The sequence below is a fragment of the Nansenia antarctica genome (assembly GCF_963989245.1).
Source record: "Nansenia antarctica genome assembly, chromosome: 1".
NCBI lineage: Eukaryota > Metazoa > Chordata > Actinopteri > Argentiniformes > Microstomatidae > Nansenia > Nansenia antarctica.
Window position 1 is genome coordinate 94,473,149 of NC_137674.1, and position 25,064 is coordinate 94,498,212.

Below are 25,064 nucleotides of genomic sequence, written 5' to 3' on the forward strand. Positions count from 1 at the left end.
TGAGATGGTCATCCATGCCTTTATAGCCTGACATCTAGACTACTGCTACTCCCTTTATATAGGGATTAGGCAGTCATCCCTGTCCCGCCTGCAGCTTGTCCAGAACACTGCCGTCAGGCTCCTGACAGGTACCCAGAAGAGAGACCATATCTATCACCCCAATTGTGGGCCTCTCTCCACTGGCTTCCAGTATGGTTCAGGGTTGATTTTAAGGTCCTCCTTTTTGTTTTTAAAGCTTTGAATGAGCAGGCGCCCTCTTACATCACAGACCTTTTAACCCGCTAGCTTAGGGCTCCTGGCTGTCCTGGGAAAAAGGCTCAAACTCAGGGGAAACCGTGCCTTTGCTGTCGTCGCCCCTAGACTGTGGAATAGCATCCCCCTCTCTATTAGATCTGCCCCCTCCATTGACTCTTTTAAATCTAGACTTCAAACTTATTTGTATTCTTTAGCATTTCCTTTAAAGTGTTGTTCTTTTTATACTTTTATGTGTGTCTTTGTGCTTGCGTTGTTATGATTGTGTATATTGTGATTTTATTGCCTTTTATTCTGATCTTAATCCATGTACAGCACGTTGGTCAGCGAAAGTTGTTTTAAATGTGCTTTATAAATAAACTTGACTTGACCTCACTTGACTACTTGACTATTTCAGCCAGAATTTCACTTGAGCTTGAGTAATACACACCACTGTGGGAGTGGGAAGTGGAATTCCAATGCTGTTTCCACTCTGCCAGCCCCTGAGTGTGATACTTTCCTTCTGAAAGGAAGCAAGAGAGAGAAAGAGACGTGGATGCAGGAACAGAGGGAACGCTTGAGCTATCATCTGTGCTCAGAATGTGAATGTGGGTCAAACCCCAAGAGGCTAGGCCTGCTGTCTTTACACAACTGCTTCACCTGTCTTGCCTGCCTGCTTGCCCGCCTGCCTGTTCACCTTCCTGCCTGCCTGCCTGCCTGCTTGCCTGTCTGCCTGGCTGCCTGCTCGCCCGCCTGCCTGCTTGCCTGTCTGCCTACCCATCTGCCCGTTCATCTGCCTGCCTGCCTGCCTGCTGACCTGCCTGTCTGCCTGCCTCCTAGTATAGAGGCATCATTTGTCTCTTCCTATTCTAACTATTAGGCCTGTCATCACTTAACAGGGACGGAGCTGTAGGTCCATAGTAATACCAGGACCATGAAAGACTGATTTAATTAGTAAATTAGTAAAGCATACCCTGTTTTTTTTTTGTTTTTTTTAAATGTGTTTTTCAGATTTTATCCCTTTTTCACCCAATTTGGTATCCAATTAAACCCAACCTAGCATCCAATTATCCCCTGCCTATTGCGTAGGATCCGCCGCACGACCCCGTGGCCGGCAGCCCCAGAGGAGGCCGCCAGGCAGACTAGCTGATTGGCTCCTCGAGCCCAGCACCGTTGGGGGCGGTGTTGCGCGACGGATCCTTGTCCGGAACTATTCCTATACCGCCCTCGGGAGCGGCCGCTCAATATGCCGCTCCCTGTGTGTGCCTCGGCCATATCCGGATCTGGCGAGCTGGGATTCGATCCCAGTCCCCGGTGGGCAGCTTGCACTAGTGGCTAGTGCTTAGACCGCTACACCACCGCGGGGCACACAAGCATACCCTGTTAACGTCACCCATACCTTTCTCAACGTCACACACCTGTTTCAAGGCGAGGTGAGACTGCGGGAACCTAGTTTGGCTATTTTTGACTCACACCTCAAGGCATTTCTCTGAGATGGGTCAATGTGATTGTGCGATCTTCATGGGAGTGACGAACACACCAAGTGCAGGTGAAGAGTGTGGCCTATATGACTGTGTAACACACTGACCCATATCTTAATGACGGCATCTTAACTCTAACCTGACAGTGTCGGAACAAACACGTCACCTTTGTGCCTCCCAGTAATGATGATGGCAAAATTGTTTTGATGATTTGTCTTTAAATATGTGTATATTGGACAATAAAACAAACCTGCGTCAGAGAATGATTAGCCTCATGACAAAAAAAGGGCTGAGGGAAATGGGTCTATTTTGGACAAATTGCATGTTTTTGTTGGTGTCCTCTAGCTTCAAATGGCAGTCTAGCTTCACCAATCAATAGTTTCCATTCGCTAAAGAAACGTAACATGAGGCTTTGTGACAGAGGTCTGCCTGCTCCAGCAAGTTTGCATTTTGCCAACCCAGCCGCAAATGAACCAGGTCATTTACAGTATATCATTTACAGTATTACAGGCGTTATGCAAGTGTAGCTACAGGGAGATGAGAGCTGCAGACTGTATACCCACTGGAACGTCAATAAGTATGTTTCTCTGAATGACGATCGGCTAAGGCAGCAACACAGCTGACCCTGCTTACCTTAAGTCATCATCACTACTGATGTATAAGATAACTGAAAATATGAAAAGGTTTGATGACATCCATTCTTTTTTCACTCCGACAACCTCTCATCTTCAGTAGGTGGTGTTCATCTTCAGTAGGTGGGTGGATTTATTGAAGAGGAGAGTTGACTGGTGCACTTTCAACAAACAAGATTGAGCTCTCTGTGAGAGAACCACCTCAGTTCAGAAATCAAGTTGTCAGTCAAAGTGAGACATGGTGGATGATGAATCTGCATGGAGTCTGAATAGTCCCCATCGCAGGTAATAATTTCTGTCAGTGCATGAGGGAGAGATGAGAGCAGGGTATTTACATTTCACACACAGATGCTCCACAGGCTAGCACCATTGCTCAGAGAGAGAGATGATTTTGAGGTAGTATGTGCAAGGAAAAATAAAGTTGCTGTCTTTTTTTCAGAGTTAATAAGCTATTTCTCTTTCTACGCTACCCTGATCAGTGATGCCCAAGCTTTTCTGTGTTGAGGATAGTGAGTTATTATACTGTATCTATCTGATGGGGATGTGTGGTTTGTAGCTGGCTTTTATACAGCTATTGCTGAGTCACATCTGGCCTTCCAGACATTTCTCTGAGATGGGCAATGTGATTTTCATGGGAGTGACGAACATACCAAGTCCAGGTGAAGAGTGTGGCCTAGATATGCTTGTGTAACATACTGACCCATATCTCAATGACTGCATCTGAGTTCTAACCACATTCTAACCTTTGTTGGAACAAACACGTCACCTTTGTGCCTCCCAGTAATGATGATGGCAAAATCGTTTTGATGATTTTTCTTTAAATATGTGTATATTGGACAATAAAACAAACCTGCGTCAGGGAATGATTAGCCTCATGACAAAAAAAATGGCATGGTGGATGAGAGCAGAGTAATTGCATTTCACACACAGAGAGAGAGAGGTGATTTGTAAGGAAAATAACAGAATATTTGGATGGCTTATTGCCATTTTGGCAGTATAGTTAGCTAATGAAAAGGACATGTGTATGGGGTTCGATAGTTTGATGAATATTCCAGGTATGCTTTTATTGAATGCAGCTGACCTGAACAGTGATGACCAAGCTTTTACAAGCCCATCTGTGGTGAGGATAGTTATTATACTGTATCTTTCTGATGGTGACGTGTGATTTGTGGGTGAGTGTGTGTGTGTGTGTGTGTGTGTGTGTGTGTGTGTGTGTGTGTGTGTGTGTGTGTGCGTGCATGCATGGGTGTGTGGGTGTGTGTGCATGCGTGTGTGTGTGTGTGTGTGTGTGTGTGTGTCTGTGTGAAGTTGGTGCTACCTGTATCCATGACTACCTGTATGATCTGTGTTATATTTTGGGTTCTATTGATGAAATGCTTTAATGTGAATCCAAATAAAGTGTGTGTGTGTGTGTGTGTGTGTGTGTGTGTGTGTGTGTGCGTGAGTGCGTGTGCGCTGATATGAAATGCAATATAATACAATGCAGTACGGTAGTAAATTAGTCTAATGGTATCCAAGTACTCCAGTAGTGTGCAGTAGTTATAATACTGTATGTTCATTTTTGTAGTGTGCATGGGGTTGGTTGGGGGGTGGCAGTCTTTTGTATTCCTCCAGTGGCTGGTCTTTATAAGCGATAGGGCTCCCGCAGGGCTGTGGAGGAGCCTCCTCAATGTACTCTCTATTTCCATCTTATCCTGAACAGTCTTGCATCATTCACATGATTGGAAAATCTCACATGTTCACAGGAAAAGCAGGTCAAGATGTCTGAAGATGCTGTGTACAGTGACTATAAAGTATTTAATGTGTTAACTGAGTTCACTTTCTGCTCTAAGCTCATCTCCTGTCAAACTAACTTCAGGGAGCTTGTTTTTCAGAACAGTTAATCCAGATCAAAAGGATCCTGTGTTATCTAATATTGGAATCCCTTCAGATTCACAACCCCCTTTCTTTGGATGACTTTAACCTTTAAGATGAAACTGACCCCAATCTCTATGCAACAACCACCATCATGTGTTTTTATTATCCCGTGACATTGATTTGGAACATTGTCGTTTAAAAAAAACAAAAACAGGTTGACTCAATCTTGTGAACAGCTGTCCCAGCTGACAGGGTTATGAGGAAGTTATTGCTGTTAGTGTTCCGTAACACCCTCCCTCATACACCCTCCTTCATACACCCTCCTTCATACACCCTCCCTCATACACCCTCCTTCATACACCCTCCTTCATACACCCTCCTTCATACACCCTCCCTCATACACCCTCCTTCATACACCCTCCATCATACACCCTCCTTCATACACCCTCCTTCATACACCCTCCATCATACACCCTCCTTCATACACCCTCCTTCATACACCCTCCTTCATACACCCTCCCTCATACACCCTCCTTCATACACCCTCCCTCATACACCCTCCTTCATACACTCTCCCTCATACACCCTCCTTCATACACCCTCCTTCATACACCCTCCTTCATACACCCTCCTTCATACACCCTCCTTCATACACCCTCCTTCATACACCCTCCTTCATACATCCTCCCTCATACACCCTCCTTCATACACCCTCCTTCATACACCCTCCTTCATACATCCTCCCTCATACACCCTCCTTCATACACCCTCCCTCATACACCCTCCCTCATACACCCTCCTTCATACACCCTCCCTCATACACCCTCCTTCATACACCCTCCTTCATACACCCTCCTTCATACATCCTCCCTCATACACCCTCCTTCATACACCCTCCCTCATACACCCTCCTTCATACACCCTCCTTCATACACCCTCCCTCATACACCCTCCCTCATACACCCTCCTTCATACACCCTCCCTCATACACCCTCCTTCATACACCCTTATACATACTTCATACACCCTCCTTCATACACCCTCCTTCATAAGAGAATAGAAAAGAAGAGAAGAAGAGGAGGAGAGAGTTCTCCAGGGCAACAACCTCTCTCCTAGGCGACTGAGTCCTTCCATATATAGTACACCCAGCGTGGGCCGGAGCCCCACGAATGTGTGTGTGTGTGTGTGTGTGTGTGTGTGTGTGTGTGTGTGTGTGTGTGTGTGTGTGTGTGTGTGTGTTGTGTGTGCGTGTCTGACTGTCTGTCTGTTTTGGGGTTGGGGGTAGGGGGGGGAACTAGACTTCCATGAGGGCGGCACACACTCTTCTTACAATTAAAAGGTAAATTAGACTGTAGTTTCCATGTAATATAATAATTAAAAAAAGTATTATTTAGCATGAGAGATGCTTGAATAAAGAAGGTGGTATCAGAGCTGGAAAATGCTATAATAGCAGTTTCCATTTTGTTCTGGAAATAACAAGGTCATTCTCTTTCTTGTCAGTAGTTACTGATACTTACCATGGTTACTACTATGCTAATACCCAGTTATTCTGAGCTGTAAAGTAAAGTGCTACCATAAATTCGCTGTAACTTCACCTTACACAAGACACTGTATTGCCTATATCACTGATCATCACAATCAATATGAAGAGGGACCAAAAACGTCAAAAGAAAAATCTCAACCTGCTGCCGATATTTGACCACTGGAGTGAGGAGTCCCGTAGTCGTGAACAGTTGTAAACCAGAAGGAGGTCACACACACACGCGTGCAGCCTTCTCACCTGTCCCTAGGCAGTTCAGAGTGGTGCCTCCTACTTTCTCTGTAATATTGGCCATTGTTGCGAAAACCATTCATAGAAATGTCAAGAAGAGATGGAAAAGTGTGTTGGCTTTTGTGACGTTCAACAGAAGCAAGGTTTTTTATAGAAATGCTGATTTCACCTCTGTGTACAGGATTAAACGGGAGACATTGTGGACTTTGTCTTGAAGGTCAGGTATGTGCGTGGGTGTCTGCCTCGAGTAGGATGAGAGGAGCTTCCCATCTACTTGAATGGTTTCACTTTCAATTAACAGAACATACTGTTATAATACTGATACTGATACACACTGATATAAAGAAACAAAAAAAACATAGCCTTTATCCTATGACAAGACAATCAATATGTGGTGTAGAAAGATCTTGAAGATTTATTTTGCAGATCGACTTTTTTCCACATTGATATACGCGCATACGCATGCACGCACACACGCGCGCGCACACACACACACACACACACACACACACACACACACACACTCACACATGCACGCACACACGCGCGCGCACACACTCACACACACACACACGCAGGAACAGACTTGAGGGCGGATGTGTCCAGATGGATGAAGGCGGTCCATTGTCAGGCATGAAATTGGGCAGCACAGAGGCTCCTTCCTGGCCTGGCTGGGGACAGACCCTCGGAGCACACAGGAAGCGTCTGGCCTACATTCCCCACAGTGGGGCACTGTGCCAGATGCTACACACACACACACACACACACACACACACACACACACACACACACACACACACACACACACACACACACTTCTTTGATGTTCCATCAACAGCTTCTTCCTTTCCAGCGTGCAAATACATTGTCCAGTGTCAGGTCAGGCAATCACAAAGCCAAGTCACTCTCTGGAGTTGTTGGATGTGTGTGTGTGTGTGTGTGTGTGTGTGTGTGTGTTGGGTTGGGTTGGGAGGGGGGCATGCATGAGTGCACACACTTTCTTCCATGCATGTGTTTGTGTGTTTTGGACCTATACATGACCTAATATGTCCAAATTAATTCTCCTATAAAAAGATAACTGTCTACTCCTGTGTGTCTATTGATTTATTTGCTTCTGTTGAATCAATTTTCTGTTTTTCTTTGCATCGTTTGTCATTATAGAGTATCTTAGTGGAATCTGTTTGGATCCACTTCATGATTGGGTTGTCATGTGTGGATAGTCTGTCCTCAGGGCTCGTCAACTTTCTACTTGTGATATCTTTATTTGGATTGCTCGCCAGTCCTCTGGTAACAGTGTTTGGATGCATCTGCATTCTGGCAGATTGTTTTTTCAAAATTCTTTGTGACAAGGTCAGCTAGAACTGAGCTGAATGGTCAGCAAATCATAGCAATGGTCTATGGGGCACATGAACATGGAAAGATTCAGGGTGATGCCTCATCTGCATACGGTTGTCTGTCTGTATAAGACTGACAGTCTTCTGAAAGTGGATTGAGGGTCCACACAAAGGAAGGAATTATTGTTTATCATGGTTGCTTCTCACAAAAGTAAAAGCATTTTTTTTTCAAAAGCATTTTTCCATGATTATCTCCCTCTCTCCCATGATATAGGCCTATCAAGTAAACTTCACAGGTTCTGTATGAAACAGCCATATTGTCTACTCGGAGAGCAGGGGAGGCTGGTGGAGGTAGAATTCGGAGGACGGGCTCATTTTAATGGATGGAATGGAATGAAGAACATGTCTGATACCACTTCCTCATTCCATTCCATGCATCACAATGAGTCTGTCCTCTGATTTCTGAGAACTTGCTTTACTTAATAGGCCTACATCATGAGTAAGGTTTATGTTCTGAACAACGTCATACAATACATGGTTGAGGTGCCCTTGAGAGAGAGGGGGGGAAAGCGAAAGCAGAAGTGTAGTGAAATGTCTGAGGAGTTTATTAAATGGCCTCCTGTCATAATAGCGAGCATTAGCTAATGGCAAATTTTTCCGTTTGCAAAAGACTCTTATGTGTGCATGTTTGTGTTTGTGTGAGCACACCCTGAACGTAATCACAAGAGGAATGTGTCATTAAATGACCAGGACTGGACACCTAACACCTAACACAGCAGTGGTGCTTTAACTTGTTCTCTGATGTACATTCTGAGGGAGTTCTTGTAGATAGCTGTACTGGCCCTTTAACTCTTACCAAAAGCTTGGTCAAGTGGTTTGTGTTGTTTGGCTCAGGAAGTAGACTACGGCAGGCTGGATTGGACAAAATAGATTGGACAAAATAAGTATGTGTATAAATGAGGCCGGGCAACACTTATGAACGCTTTTTGGAAATGACAGCGCGTTCACTCCATAGTGTACTGTACTGGGGTACGTGGTGTCAAGTAAGCTGTTGTTGAATGCTATTTTTTATTTTATTTAAAGGTCCTGACTATACTGGCCCTAAAGGAACATTTCACAATAAGGGGGATAACACAATATAAAAGCAGTCATTTAGATGAGTCATTGTGAAGCTATGCTTTTCCACAGGTTTTGGAAGTGTGGCGAAGTGGGTTCATAATGCTTTTGGGAAGTGTTTGTTCTTGTCTTCCTCTTCCCCAGGCTGACACCAAGGCTAGTGTGTGTGTGTGTGTGTGTGTGTGTGTGTGTGTGTGTGTGTGTGTGTGTGTGTGTGTGCGTGTGTGTGTGTGTGTGTGTGTGTGTGTGTGTATGTGTGTGTGTGTGTGTGTGTGTGTGTGTGTGTGTTGTCATGGAGACTGCATCTGACTCTGCTCTAGTCCCACATTTCCCTCCAGATCTCCAAGCATCCTTTCTGAACCACACTTGGTCACCATGGCCCCAGTCTCCAGCTCCTGTCATATTCCAAGTAACAATTAGCCTTGATAGCTAGTACCTGGCTCACGCCTCCATTGTTCTAGCAGCCCTATTATGATAGCTAACGTCACTGTGAGTCATGGACTGGTTCTGTTGTCCCATTGTGACACAAACAAGCATGAGACAAAAGGAGTGACAAGAAGTGCTAACGCTCTATGGTAACTATGGTAACCTTTGGTGTCAATGTCATAAACTGAATATATCAATTGATGTATCTTAGAGGTATTTATTTGTAAACATTTATTTGTAAACATTAATTTGCCTAGAAGAACTAGAAGCTTAATGGCAGTATGTAGACACAGGTGCAGTGTAAAAGTCAGCTTGTGACCGACAGACAATGTATGCTGTATCCTATTCTCCTATCGTGTGTTAACCAAGCAACTGCAAAATTACTGTAATGTACAGTGGTGTGCAAAAATGTGGGCACCCCTGGTTTAAATGTCTGTTACAAACCTGAACACAAAGTTAAACATGACACCTTTCTGCAAATTCTAAAGCAAGGTTTCTTTTTATTTTCATTTTCCTGAGTTCTTAAAAGATAAAAAAGGAAAAAGGCCCTGTGCAAAAGTTTGGGAACCCTTTTGGATTATTCTTTGTTACCTTTTGAGAAGATGATTACTAAGGCCCAGACCAAGATGATTTACTCGTTAGGACTTTCTGAAGTGACTCTACGCCTTCTAAAGTATCCGACTGCGGAGGCTGTTTGTCTGGTGTTAAAAACAATGCGATCCTCTAAACATTTGCCCAATGATGTCAGAATCAAGATAGTTCACTTCCACCATCAAGGAGAAGGCTACAAAAAAAACTTCAAAATTACTAATTTCCACTGTCAGAAACATCATCAGAAAATGGAAAATAAATGGAACAATTGAAGTCAAGGCAAGATCTGGAGGACCAAGACAAATTTCAGATAGAATGGCTCGAGATCTGGTGAGAAATGCTCAGAAGAACCCACACATCACTGCAAAAGAGCTGCAAAAAAGAGTAGCAGACACCGGTCTAGTTGTTCACAGGAACAGCAATACAGTGTACCTTAAACAACAAAGACCTACATGGCAGAGTTGCCAGAAAGAAGCCTTTCCCTCGACCTCAACACAAAATTATGCGTCTGAAGTATGTAAAAAAAAAACTTGAGAAACCTGAAGCCTATTGGAACAATGTGCTTTGGACTGACGAAACCAAAATGTTACTTTTTGGCCACAACCAAAGAAGGTATGTTTGGAGAAAAAGGGTGAAGCATATGTAGAGAAGAACACCTTGCCAACTGTTAAGCAAATGGGAGTGGATCCATTATGCTTTGGGGTTGTGTAGTAGCTGGGGGCACAGGCAATATTGTGCGTGTTGAAGGAAGAATGGATTCCACCAAATATCAAGTCATTCTAGAGACTAATGTTCGAAGGTCAGTCCAGAAATTGAAGTTGAAGAGAGGTTGGGTATTCCAGCAAGACAATGGAATGGAATGGAATGGAATGGAATGGACTTTATTTGTCATTGCTACAGTACAGGTACCAAACAACGAAATTTAGGAGGGGTGGCTCCCCTGGTGTTAGGAAAGGGGAAAAAAAAAAACATTTGAGAAAAAAGCATAAAAGCATAAAATCACAAGAAGGTACTGCACAGATAGTCAACTAGGGTTGTCATATTGCACAAAGAGTATTTTTTCACATTATTTTAAAGTGTCGCAGTTTGCAGGCTTGTACATGTTTGTGCCTCAGCACTAGCTGCCATACAATCCGTCCGGACTGTCCTGGGCCCAGAACTTAGGCCTTTTCTGTGTTCAGGGCCTTGACGGCCCTGTGGTAGAAGCAGTCCTTCAGTCTGTTTGTCTTAGCGGCCGGGGTCCTGTACCTCCTGTTCGAGGGCAGCTTGACAAAGTGTACGTGCCCAGGGTGGGTCGGGTCCCTGGAGATCTTGGAGGCCCTCCTGAGACAGCGTGTGTTGTACAGCTCCTCCAGAGAGGGGAGGGGGGCGCCGGTGATCTTCTGTGCTGTTCTCACGACTCTCTGTAGCGCGTTTCTCTCCGCTGTTGTGCAGCTGTGGAACCAGTTGGAGATGCCGAAGGTGAGGATGCTCTCCACTGCGCCGTGGTAGAAGGCCACCAGTATCTCCTGCTTGTTGTGTTCTTTCCTGAGGCATCTCAGGGTGTATAGCCGCTGTTGTGCCCTCTTGATGGTGCCTTTTGTGTTGTCCTTCCAGGCCAGGTCATCCCGCATGTTGTGTCCCAGGAATCGGAGGGTTGAGACTCTCTCCACGCTCTCTCCGTCGATGAGCAGGGGCTGGATCTCGGACTTTTTCCTCCTGAAGTCTACGATGAATTCCTGGGTCTTTGACTTGTTTAGCAGCAGGTTGTTAACCTTGCACAGCTTGCTCAGTTGCTCTACCTACACAATGACCCGAAGCATACCTCAAAATCAACCATGAAGTACCTCCAGGAAAGACGGATGAAGGTTTTGGAATGGCCATCACAGTCCCCAGACTTGAATTTTATTGAAGATCTGTGGAGAGGTCTCAAACATGTTGTGTATACAAGTAGGTATGCAATATTTCTGAGTTAGAGGTGTTCTGCCAGGAAGAATGGGGAAAATTTCAAAAAACAAGAATTGCAACTCTTAGCTGGCTACAGGAAGCGTTTGCAAGCTGTTATACGGTAGTTGCCCGAGGAGGAGTTCCCAAATGTTTTGCATAAAGCCTTTTTCCTTGTTTTATTATTTTGTAAAATTGATTTAATATTTAATAAAAAATGAATCTTGCTTTAAAATGTGATGAAATGTGTTTAACTTTGTACCATTTAGAGGTTAGGTTTGCTTCTTTTCACTTAGATATTAATTGTAAAAGGCATTTTGACTAGTGGTGCCCACATTTTTGCACCCCACTGTAGGTTAGTTTCAGCCTTTTTTCGCTGACATGTTTCCTGTGAACGAACAATTTGAATAAACAATTAACCATTTCCTATGATGCACACACACACACACACACACACACACACACACACACACACACATATAACTCCCTGCCATATGGCCTCTGATCCTCCCCTCCTCCTTGGCAGTTAACTTCACTACTCTGCTGCCGTGGCAGAGAACTTTGCCAGACCAGCCTTGGCAGCAGCAGCCTGAGCCTCCCACTCCCCCTGCAGAGCAGCCTCTGTAGACATGATGCTGATGCCCACCCTGCAGAGAACACTACAGAGAAACAGTGAGCTCCCTCCCTCTGATACGCTGCCGATACGCGTGCGATCTTGTGCGATTCACTGCGGATGTTGTGCTGTGCCTGTGCTTAATCACCTTATGTAACATTTGTCATGGTTCGTTGTCTAAGGCGAATTGCTCCGGGTGACTATTGCTTTCACAGACACGACAGTATATATTCGCCGAGAATTGTGTCAACGCTTGGTTGTGATTTGATTTGAACAGTTTGGATGGATGGATCAATAGTGGAGGGGTATACATACACACGTTGTGATCTCAAAACAGTTCAGAAGTTCTTGCACACATGAAGAAATGACTTCAGGGAGAAGGGAAGGGAAAAGAAAATGTGTTTCTACAAATGTGATCCTCTGAGTAGAGACCTATTAGAGAGATCAGACAACCAACACACTTATAGACACTCAACACACATACACACTTTTACTTGAATGAATGAATGAATGAATGAATGAATGGTCTTTATTGTCATTGCTATAGTACATGTACCAAACAACGAAATTTGGGAGGGGTGGCTCCCCTGGTGCTAGGAAAGAGAAAAAAAAAACAAAAAAAACAAGAAGGGAAAGGAGCTAGTTTACATAAATAAAGGCTATGTACACTATCCACTATACTATACTGTACAGATAAAACGACTAGGGTTGTCATATTGCACATAGTGTTATTGCACATTCATTAAAGTGTCGCAGTTTGCAGGCTTGAAATGTACACATTTGTGCCTCAGCACTACACCTGATTTTTTCAATCCAGCAGCTGCCATCAATCCGTCCAGACTGTCCAGGGCCCAGAACCTCTCTCTCCGCTGTTGTGCAGCTGGAGAACCAGTTGCAGATGCCGTAGGTGAGGATGCTCTCCACTGCGCCGCGGTAGAAGGTCACCAGTATCTCCTGCTTGCCTTCCTGAGGACTCTCAGGGTGTATAGCCGCTGTTGTGCCCTCTTGATGGTGGCTTTTGTGTTGTCCTTCCAGGTCAGGTCATCCCGCATGTGCATCCCCAGGAATCGGAGGGTTGAGACTCTCTCCACGCTCTCTCCGTCGATGAGCAGGGGCTGGACCTCAGATTTTTTCCTCCTGAAGTCCACGATGATTTCCTAGGTCTTTGACTGGAAGCACAATGAGCCATTGAAAGTGTTTCAGAGGTCTTACAGGTGACCTGATCTGGTGACCATAAAGATTGAATGCATCGCAGCAGCGGTCATATGAATATGTTTCAGTCAAACAAATGCGTTTTGTCGTTCGGAAACGTGTTCGTTTGACAGCTGCTGCACTGCAGTAAAAGACTTACAGTAGATTCTAGTTATGCAGCGCAGATTTTCTTTTCTTTACTGATGAGACACGGACGGTTACATTACACACAACCTCTCACACCATGATCAGTGAGATGCAGGGGAGGAGGAGTACACCAGCTGAGATTTGGACCTTGCAGCCGGCCGGTACCAGACAGCTAGGACCAGTCAGCCCTCCCTGAGGAGGTACAGACCAGGAACAGACACTTAACTGAGCCAGCAATAAGTTCCCTTTGCTACCTTCAGGGGGCACGCATGTTCCCTTTATAAAGCTGTTTTGCAGCCTGGAATGGAGTAAACCAACTCACACATGCACACACGCACGCACACAGACACACACACGCACACGCACACACACGCTAATCTGTGATTTAGATTCATTTGTTTATGACTGTATTTATTTGTATCCCCAGCAGATTGCTGGTGAGTCTGAGCAGCTTGTTTCTCTTTCTCTCCCACTCGGAGGATCAGTCCTCCATCACACCATTCTCTCTCTCTCACAGATCATCAGCCCCATTGGGATTAGTCTAGACCAGGTGCTGCTGGCCCATCTGCCAACCTCTAAGAGAGAGGGAGAGGGAGAGAGAAAAGAGAGAGTGGTAGTGAGGGAGGGGGGTACATGGGGAACAGAGGATAAAGTCATGGGAGTAAAAGAATACAGTTAAACACTGGGAAAGAGGGATAGAGGTGAATGAGTGTGCGTGTGTGTGTGTGTGTGCGCGTGTGTGTGTGTGTGTGTGTGTGTGTGTGTGTTACACCTGTGGTGCAGTCTTAGTCATTTCTATCGTTTAAAAAAAATAAAAAAATCTTACCATTCTTTTTGGAGGCATTTACGAAATGTGCAATAACCACATCAACCATCCAAACTGTACCCCGCCATTTACCCAAGGATAACTTATGAGCTGATCAGTGTGTCTGTAGCTGTGTGTCTGTACTGTAACAGTAGGCTCAGACTGTGGTGAGAATGGGTGTAATAGGAGCTACCACCTGACTGCTGTCCAACCCTGATTTGCTCAAGCACGCTGCGCAGAGAAATCGAATTCTCTGAATAATGAATGGTCCCATCGATCTCTGGTGCATGCTTCAGCTCTTTATCTCTCTTGTTCTCTTTCGCTTTACCCTTCTCTACCGTTCTTTACCCGAAATCTACCCTTTTCTTTTGTTCTTCCTCTCTGCCGCTTTTTATCATTCCCTCGCCTTTCTTCTCCTTTTCCCCCCCTTGCTTTCTTTCTCTCCCCCATCCTCCTCCCATGTGTCTTTCCCCCGTCCCCTCCCTCTCGTTCTACCCTTCCCTCCCCTCTCCCTCCCTCTGATCTCTGAAATTGTGCTCTCTTTTTCTTCACACACTGACACACATTTCGAAATCGATGACCTACATTACAGTAAACTCATGCTTCATGCTCTCTGAGAGTGCAGTCTTCTGGCTTCTTAGTGTTATTCTCTTTCTCTCTCCATCTATGTCTGTCTCTCTCTCTTTCTATATATATATATATCTGTCTCTCTCTCTGTCTCTCTCTCTCTCTTCATTGTTCTGTTACATGTTGCCAACCGGAACTGCAGTATTCGATCAATATAGTACTGAACACAGCAACACGTGTCCCTATATCCGTCCCGTCCCCCGCCCCTTCCCCCATCCACTCTACCGCTGAGCATTCACGGAAAGAAAGAAACGATGTATTTATAACCTCTTCTCTGCCTCCTGACAGCATGTGGCACCCCAATGGCCAATTTCTTAATAATAACTCACTCTAACGCATGTGTCCATAATGCTTTGTGAGGCTCATGGAGCATACTTGCGGCACAGTTGCCGCTTCCCCTCCTCTCTCTAGTTGTTAGTCAACCAGCCAGTCCTCTCGCCCCAGGGGCATGGAGGTGACACAGCAGAGACAGCGCGTGCCTGGGGGGTGTCAGGCCCACGCTGCATACGTACTCACTCATTCAACATCTTTCTGGTACATTGTGTGGGTATGGACCGGTCTTGGGACTGGCAACTGCAGTGATCATGTTCATAGACAGAGTTCATATTGGTCGTTTTGAATTAAGATTAAGGATTGAAGATTAGGTCAAATTGTGTTTATGTTTGACTTTTTGGGGAGGGGGAATAAGTTGAACAGTCAATTACCAGTGATTACCCCCCTCCCCCTCCCCCCCTCTCTCTCTCTCTCTCTCTCTCTCTCTCTCGCTCCCTCACTCTCTCTATCTCTCTGGTGGGTTAATGTTCCAGGCCCCATACAGAGAGGAGACGTGTGTCCCTCCTATGAAAGCAAGCGAGATCCCTTGAACTTGTTATGGATAACCTGTTAAAAGCCTATTTCTGGGCCCTCTGTTACCTACAGGGAGAATAATAAAAAGGAGAGATGAAGCTTAGAGGTTCGGTCTGCTTCTCCCATGCTGTCACTGCAGCTTTTCTAGGCCACGCTGTTGAATTTCACACAGCTTTGCCACCTGACTGTGTCCTGGAGTGTACTTGTAAGCTCTGAGGCGACACCCTGCATTCTTATGGTTTGTGGTTTGTACATCGGCCCTACAATACTGCACCCATGTAATGTGCTGATTCAACGACTCCTCTGCTGGCTTCAAAGTCATTGAGTCATTGCATTACTCTCATACACCCTAATGGAAGTGAGACTGCCGACCTATGATCGAAAGAATGTCCATGTAATGTAATGTTTTTGAGTGTTCCTACTATTACTACGTAGTAGGAATATTATTGTTATTGGTGGTATACTTCTTATTATTCTTTTCCCCCGCTTTTGTCAAATAGCTCAAAAAGTCCAAAAGACCAAAAATGCTATAAATGTGCATGCCACAACTAGAGAGCATCAGTAACTATGGCAGAAAGAATGACCATGATTTGACCATAGGTGGCACTATAATAACAAATAGAAAATCAAGTAACTTCACAATGCTGGCATTTCTACCCCGTTGTATGAAAATGTATGAAACTTGGTAGGTACATATGTGTCTTTCCTCATGGGGAACATATTTGCCTCAAGAACCCATAAAGTCTGCCATGATAGATTTTTCTGCAGGTGGAAAATGTGGGCAAACTTATAAAACATTCCCTTAAAATCAACGGTAGGCCTAAGTCAGATTGGTCCGAAATTGTATATGAACATGCGTGAACATGCACATCTCTCTATAGGGTGTTAAAGGATAAGAGATCCATTTAAAGATATATATATATATATAGATAAGAACAATGTTCAAATGCTCTGAGAATCTGCCCTGCTACGTCAATATTTATGGCAGTCGACAGGCTGATAGAGGGCACTACAATGTGTTACTATGTCGAAGCATCTGAAGATATCTAAAAAAACAAGGACATTACAGATGTTTGAAATTTTCTATGTTTGACATTTTTAACATTTTCGACACGTCTATGATGTAATGACGGTCCTCCTCCCCTCCTCCATCTTTTATGAAGACAGAGGTTGCAGGTTGCAATTAGCTAGCTATGTTTTCTGTCCAGCCTTTTCAATTTGAACCTGAGCGCAGCAAGGAGGACAGCAGAGAGACATTACATAAAATGTCGATCAAAATGAAGACGATCCGAGAGGTGAGGAGGCGCGAGTGGGACATAATTGCTGGTGTCTGTGCAGCAACTGTCAACCAATGCCAACCGAGATGGAGAGTGTAAACAAACTTGTTTACAGAGCACAGATTTCTGTCCGCAGCTGTTCAAGGCGAGTTGACATTATCAAACTATCGCTTTGTGATAAAGCGTAGTCTTCTTACCTGTGAGCTCTTTCATTAGCGGTGGTCGATTAAACGCCTCCATGCATCTTCGGAAAAGTGGCGAGAACAAAGACGCGCATCTTTATGCAGTTGGGTTCGTCCACATGCATCTTCCCACTGCTTTCTCCTCTTCCGCTCATCCACTAACCTTGTCTTTGCCTCTATGCTGTATATTGATTCCATTCAGCTTAACATTATATATCGGTCACAAATAGCCTACACAGACAACTTTACTCTGGTTAATATACCTTAACATACTCTATAAATATATTGAAAACATATACCTCCCATGTCTGATGCATCTTGGCACTACAATGTTACCATGTTGAAGCATTTCCAGATATAAAAAAAACAGGCCTTTGAAACGTTACCATTTTGGCTAAAAGCTAAGGTTAATGCTAATATAGCACTTTAAAACTCATCTTCTCATGACCGCTTTACCTGATTCAGTCAGATGGGGGTGGCATACTATGCTAGGCTTGCAGAATATAGTGTAAGCACATAAGTTTAAGTAGTGAAATGCTTGACATAAACTATACAACATGGTCATTAACTGGGGAAGGTTAATCCACAATGCATTTTCGTATGTCCGCTTAGTGTATATTATCATCATAGCATAGTAGCCTATGTATATCAGGCCATAATTAGGTGACTGGTACCTTACAGGCCCGTGGTCCTTGGGTACTTCATAATATCATAGCTTAGTATATTATGACTTCAACTTGGCCCATATTAGGTTAGTGATCTACCCCCCTGTCTATATATCTGTAGGAACACGCCCCATTGCCGCTTGCGGTTATATATTTTTTTTATTATTGTTTGCGGCCTCAGCAAACATCTGTATCTGTGATTGTGTTTCAATCAGATTTGCTGGGTGTGAAACCATGTTTGAAGACCCGGCTGTGTTGGTGGTAAACTAATACATGGAGTTGAAGGATTAATACCTCAGCACTGGGTGAAAGGAATACTGTGGCTAAATTATTTAGCTCTGGACTCTTAAGTCAGAGGAACCTAATACACCATATACAACAGCCATACTTTTATCAAGCCAGTTCAGTTACTGCCTCACAAACCTTCAAGTTATCCTCGTAAACCATTTTGAACGTTCTGGAATTGATCAACCTGGTTTGAAGTGTAAGGGTCGATTTGGACAGTTGATTTGGTAATTTGGCATACCATGTCTGTATGTTTCTATCTTTTAACTGTGCTGGAAATGCTTGGATGTGTGCCGCTGTCTGTCATGTGTGTTCTATTGTTTTTAACATGTAACCTGGTTTCTTTTCAGCCCCTACCCCCCTTCCCCCCAAGAGGCTTTTGTCTTTTGCCAGGCCGCCAATGTAAATAAGAATGAGCTCTTATTGGCCTGCCTGGTTAAATAAAGGTTAAATAAAATCAATAAAATAAATATCATTGAGAGGTGCTATGTAACATAACCCATTCCCGATTAATAATCTCTGCTAGATCCATTTGAATCCTAATAATACTGAATGTGTTCTGCAGATATGCCCAGCAATATACAGTCGTCAGCAACGACGAGTGTACCTCAGCACATTCACATCCACAGTCACTTTTGTTTTCTTGCTGTATTTCTGTGTCACAGGAAGGGAAAAAACATTAAACAAAAAGTACAGTACAGTAATTGCTTTTGAAGCTTGCATCCTGTCAGAAGAAAGGGGGGGAGGCGGGGCCTGGTGATGGGGGGAGAAGAAAGAGTTTGGCTGGCGAGGAAGGTTAGCCTGATCTTAATTGAAGAGTGGAGCTGTGGCATTTGGGATTACTGAGGGGCTTTGCCTAAGATTCAATTGCAACCGTTTAATGGTGAGAAAAGAGCAGAGAGAGAGAGAGAGAGAATGAGAGGGGGGCTCTTTCATGCATTGATCTCTCCATCATTGAGAACACAATTTAAGTACACTGGAACAATGTTCTAGTTGCTTTACTACATAATAATAATAATAATAATAATAATAATAATTTTATTTATATAGCACTTTCCGTCAAAGTGCTTTACAAGTACAATAAGTAAAAAAAAAAAACACATTTTAGACTATATAAAAACAGCTATTTCAATTTTAAAAACACACAATTTCGCACCACAAATATAATAGGTAAAAACAAAAATGTTAAACAAATTTAAAAACAACTATTTCAATTTAAAAACACACATAAATTACAACAGCACAAAGAACAGCCTATGACATGTAGACAACACAAAACAGGTGGGTCTTTAGCTTATTTTTAAACACTTCCACTGATTCTGCCTGTCTGATATCAAGTGGAAGACGGTTCCAGAGAGTTGGTGCCCGGAAAGAGAAAGCACGCTCACCGATTGTCTTTCTTCTAACCCTAGGAATAGTGAGCAGGGCAGAGCCTTGTGAGCGCAGGGCCCTTGAGGGCACATATGGGACGAGAAGGTCCTTTAAATAAGAAGGAGCGGTGCCATTAATAGCTTTGTAAGTTAGCAGGAGCAACTTGAAATCCGCTCTAACATGGTTAGGGAGCCAATGAAGGGAGGCCAGCACTGGTGAGATATGGTCGTATTTCTTGGACCCAGTCAAAATGCGAGCTGCAGCATTTTGGACCATTTGTATGCCATGGAAGCTCTTTTTTGGCAATCCCGACAAAAGGACATTACAATAATCTAATCTGGATGTCACAAAAGAATGGATCAGAACCTCAGCATCTTCAAAAGAAAGGATTGATCTAATCTTGGCAATTCTTCTGAGGTGAAAGAATGCTGTTTTTATCACCCCCTTTATGTGAGGGTCAAATGTGAGGCTCTGATCCAGAATGACACCGAGATTTTTAACCTTGTCCCTGCACTGGATGACACAATCATCCAAGGTCAAGACAAGACCATCACCTGGATGAATTAGTCTAGCTGGACCGAATTTTATCATTTCAGTCTTGTCTGAATTTAATAGCAGAAAGTTCGCTGATAACCAGCCCTTCACAGCAGCCAGACAGGTCTTTATGTAGTATGTAGTATGTAGTAGTATGTAGTATGTGATATGTAGTATGTATGAGTCTACATTTCGCTGCTCATCTTCAAGTTCAGTAACAGTTCAGTATTCATTCCACAGGGAGATCTGGTTTGCAGGCAGGCAGGGGTAACGTAACATAGACACAATAAAAAGTACAAACCAAACACAACAAAAAAGTGAAAAACAGACAAACAAACAAAAACAACAACATCACATAAATACAATAATGCATACTCTGTTGGTCCCGTCGTACTGATCAATTGGCATACATCATCTTACAAAACACAATACACAGTTGGCTACATTACATAGGCTGGCTGAATGAGCAAAAAGCTTTTCATGTGAGGTATTCCAGGGGGCCTTGACCTTCACCTTTGACCTACTGTAGCCTGGATGGCTCCAATGAAAATCCTCAGACATAACTCTGGATTATGGACAGTGGACAGTATGAGATGTAAGCCAGGGATGTGGCGCAGTACCAAATTCTATTCGATTATCCTGGGATGCCGTTGGACCGTGTGGCAGCGTCCGTAACAGATAATAAAGACTCATTCTGATTAGAAAGGAGCAAAACATGTGCTCTGGGCTCAGAGCATTAGAGAGATGGACTGTCAATTTAATTACAGAAGCCACTGGAGTGATGCCATTGTTTTACAAGCCAGAACATGCCAATGAGCTTGTCTCTTTTTTTGCTAATTAATTACACCCCTGTAAAGGTGCTCATTACAGCCATTAGGTGACAGCCCTGCCACACCACATCTCAATCATTACTCTGCTTCCTCACTCGAGCTCACACATCACATTCCCCTGACCACAGCCATAGCACACCTAAATACTGCTTTCTCTCACAGTACAGTACCAAATACAACTAGCATCACAGTACAGTACCAAATATAACTAGCATCACAGTACAGCAACAAATATAACTAACATCATAGTACAGTACCAAATACAACTAGTATCGCAGTACAGTACCAAATACAACTAACAGTTGTGTGTGCGTTAGTGCGAGCGTGCATGCCCGTGTGTGTGTGTGTGTGCGTGCGTGCGTGCGTGTGTGTGTGCGTGCGTGTGTGTGTGTGTGTGAGTTAACACAGGTCTCATTGGTATCAGCCCCCAGGGGGACAGCTACCGTTTCTTCTTGTTGGAGAAAGATGCATGGAGACGAGAGAGAGAGAGAGAGAGAGAGAGAGAGAGAGAGAGAGGGGAGGAGAGAGAGAGAGAGAGAGAGAGGGGGAGAGAGAGAGAGAGAGAGAGAGAGAGAAAGGGAGAAAAAAAGAAGGAAAGAGAGAGAGAGGTGGGGAAGGGTATTTTTCAACCCCAGATCAATACAGCGCTCCACACCTACGTCACCACTCTCTGGGCAGGATGTAGGCTAGAAGGCAGAAAGTAGGTCACAAGAGCTGCTCTGACCCCATCCTATTCCACAATCCCACCTCACCCCTGATCAGCCACCTCACCCACCCAGACTGTACGTCACGTACAGTATGTAACGGCTGAATGTCACAGCAAGCATGTCAGACCTTTTATTTGTCTCTTCGATGCATATTCAATAACTAAATGCATTTGCTGACACACTACCTTCTACTTATGCTCTCTGTACGACATGACTGGGGGTGTCTTGATCCAGTTAGTCCATTATGAGTTGTGTCCATAAGGTTGAGTGACATGGTGTTAGAGAGAGCCTGCGTGATGTACACTACGGCACGGCTCCTGGCTCGCCATGGCACCGCTGAAGTTAATTGGTACTTCAGCCAGCGTCTGCTCTCTGGGAAGGCATGTAATTGGGTAGGTTAGAAGGCAGGGCAGATCCACTCTAGCCCTGTAATTAACTTGTGCTTGACCAGAGCTGCACGCAGCCGGAGAGAGAGAGAGAGAGAGAGAGAGAGAGAGAGAGAGAGAGAGAGAGAGAGAGAGAGCGAGAGAGAGAGAGAGAGAGAGAGAGAGAGAGAGAGAGAGAGAGAGAGAGAGAGAGAGAGAGAGAGAGAGACTCCAAGAGTCAAAGCTGCACAACTGCTGTTGCCAAGGTAATGAGGAAGTGCCAATTACTGTATGGCTCTGTTCATTATGTCTGATTAACTAATGCCGCTGTGATCTCCTAGGCTTTCAGGCTCTCATCCCCAATGAAGCTTTAATGCACTGTTCAAGCGAAACACAGTTACATGTTTCCTGACACACTGACTGGAATAACAGAGAATGCAATATGAATCTAGCTTGATTGTTTCCTGCTTTTAAAAGTTGATTGCGTTTCAGGACAAACCTCAGATCACGAAAACAATCCACTCACAGGAATCCCATTGCAACCTGTATCCTTCTGTTTTATTTGATCACCGTCACATTTTTGTGATACAGAATAATGGAAAATAAAATTGAAATATGCCATATGGTGTTTGTTCACATAATTCAATTTAGGTTCTTTTTTCTGACATCCATACTGCATTTATTCATCGTGACTAGCCACCCCAACCCTTACTCTCATCCTGATCCTATGCTTTCCTATCTGTCTCTATCTGTTTTGGTTTTTCTCTCTCTCCCTCCCTCCCTCTCTCTTTCCTACAGTAGCTCTCCCCTTCTACTCTGTATTGTTGCTTTGCTCTCTCCTCATCTGCCCTCGCCACTGAATTTCTGTTGTTGTTCCATGGAAGGTTATTCATTAGACCTTTAGGGCATTAAAGCTCTATAAAGCGGTCGGGGTGAGGAGGTGAAGTGAGGTGAACTACACAACTCTTTAAGGACACAGGATTTACAATAGACTGATCAGGACAAGCAATCTGGTAAAGAGCAAAGGAAAGACAGAGATAAAGTCATGTAGAGAACGCTATTGTGATGGAGAGTGACTGAACTGTTTCAGCAGAGTTGCAGCTGTATGAACCCCTCTCTGCAGCAACACATTTCAACCCAAAAATTCCCCTTGACAGATCGTGACGTTAGAATTATAAGGTTCTATCTCCATTTTTGTCAAAATGTAGTTTTTTACATAATCTAATCCATTAGATGTTTATTAATGCCTGTGTGGTGTTATTTTTTTTAAATGTTGACGTTTTTGAGTTAGTAATTCATAAAATACAAAGGTTCCATCTCACAGAACATAATGGAATGTAAAAACTTTGACGCTCAATATCTCTGAACTGCCCTAAACGGAGATAGAACCTTATCATTCTAAGCTCACGAGATTCTGCCGTCAATGGAGGCAATAGAGCCTGTGAATGTTACATTGAAAGTGTATGGTCGTCTGAACTAAACTAAAGCACTCTAAACGCTAAACTGACGTAATGGAAGTCTCTGTCTCAGTGAGCTGCATCCTTTTGAACTGACACACAGTCTGTCTCCCAGGGCCTATGTCAGAGGTGTGGGCAGTGTGGACATTAATTATAGAATGAGGCAACAAAATGCAACTGTTAATGAGGGGTATGTGCTGATTGCTGCCCTCGTGAGCCCTGTTTGTCTAGACAGGAGTTGGCAGACAATTCACCAGGTTGGCTATTAACAATATATACACTTAGTCAGCGAGCAGGCTGCACCAACCAGGGAACAGTCTCTCACTTCAGTATGTACATACTGCAGTGATGGCCGCAGACCATGTTATCCTGGATTGCCCGGTGTACCACCCACCCAACGGGATGCATGGTCTGTCGGTTTTAGATGACGAGACGATGACGTGGCTTCTGGAGGGGTGTCCAGAAATATAGCCCGGGTGAGCCCCTCAACCAGGTCTCGGGGTGGTAAAAGGGTAGCCCCTCGGCCCCGAGCCTGGTGGAGTGGAGAGGAAAACAACAACCCATACGCCGGAGAAGAAGTATGTACATCAGGACCTCCATCAAGATATCCTCTGGCTCAGTCTGCATACTGGAACAGATTGGGGCTCTTCATACAGCCTTCTTAGAGCACATAGAAACACAGGCAGTACAGACAGTCAACACTCCTACCCATTTCTCTCTCTCTCTCTCTCTCTCTCTCTCTCTCTCTCTCTCATTCTCTGAGTGACAGTGTTAACAACCCTCACCTCAAACTGGCACTGAGCGTTCTCTACACTGGAGTGAGAAATTGCCACTTAGCAACAACATGACAACTGTATCCTAATTGCTATTAACCCCCTGTCTGATCCCACAGCTCCACTGGAGGACATAGACACCTGGTGAGAAATGTGTGTGTATGATTTTACACTACAACAACATTAGAGGGGGGGGGGGGGTGATATTTACTGTAGATAGATAGATAGCTAAATAGAGAGAGAGAGAGAGAGAGAGAGAGAGAGAGAGAGAGAGAGAGAGAGAGAGAGAGAGAGAGAGAGAGAGAGAGAGAGGGGGAGGAGATGGGGTAACATTTTATTTGGATAGTCCTGAATACAGTAGATCAGGGGTAGGCAACCTTTTTGATATGAAGTGCCATTTTTAAATGTTCTTGTTAGTCAGTGTGCCAACCACAATATCAACATTAATTATGACTCGACATCAAACCAAACCAAACAGACCAACAGATCTGCAATTTTATTCCACAACATGAACAACAATTTTCAGCAAAGAGCTATGTATGCAAAGCTATGTATGCTAAATAAATCTAAAAATGTAACTAACTGAAACTTGAACAAAATTACCAACATAACATCTAAGACAACTAAACGTTGTGATGCGTAGCACAACTTTAAGCAAATTGGAGCGCTCAATTTCTACCAAAGTTGCTAACTGCGCTCCCTATGGTTATCATTTTAATAAGTAGGCCTAACTGGAGGGTGATTATACAAGGGTCTTACTTGTATGAATTATAATTTATATTTATATAATTATTTGGTTGTTACTTACATTTTATTCTTTTATTCCAACCACAACAAACATATATTTTTTTGGGGTTGCAAAGAGCTATGTATGCAAAGCCATGTAAACAGTCCTAACAATCAATGTCGTGATCCCTGGCCTTGTTTTCCTTTGCTCAACTCCATTATCTGGGGGTGGTACTTGGTCACTTTAAGTTGCACACAATTAATGCAACCGCTCCCCTCTGTTTCCCGACCATGGCAGGGG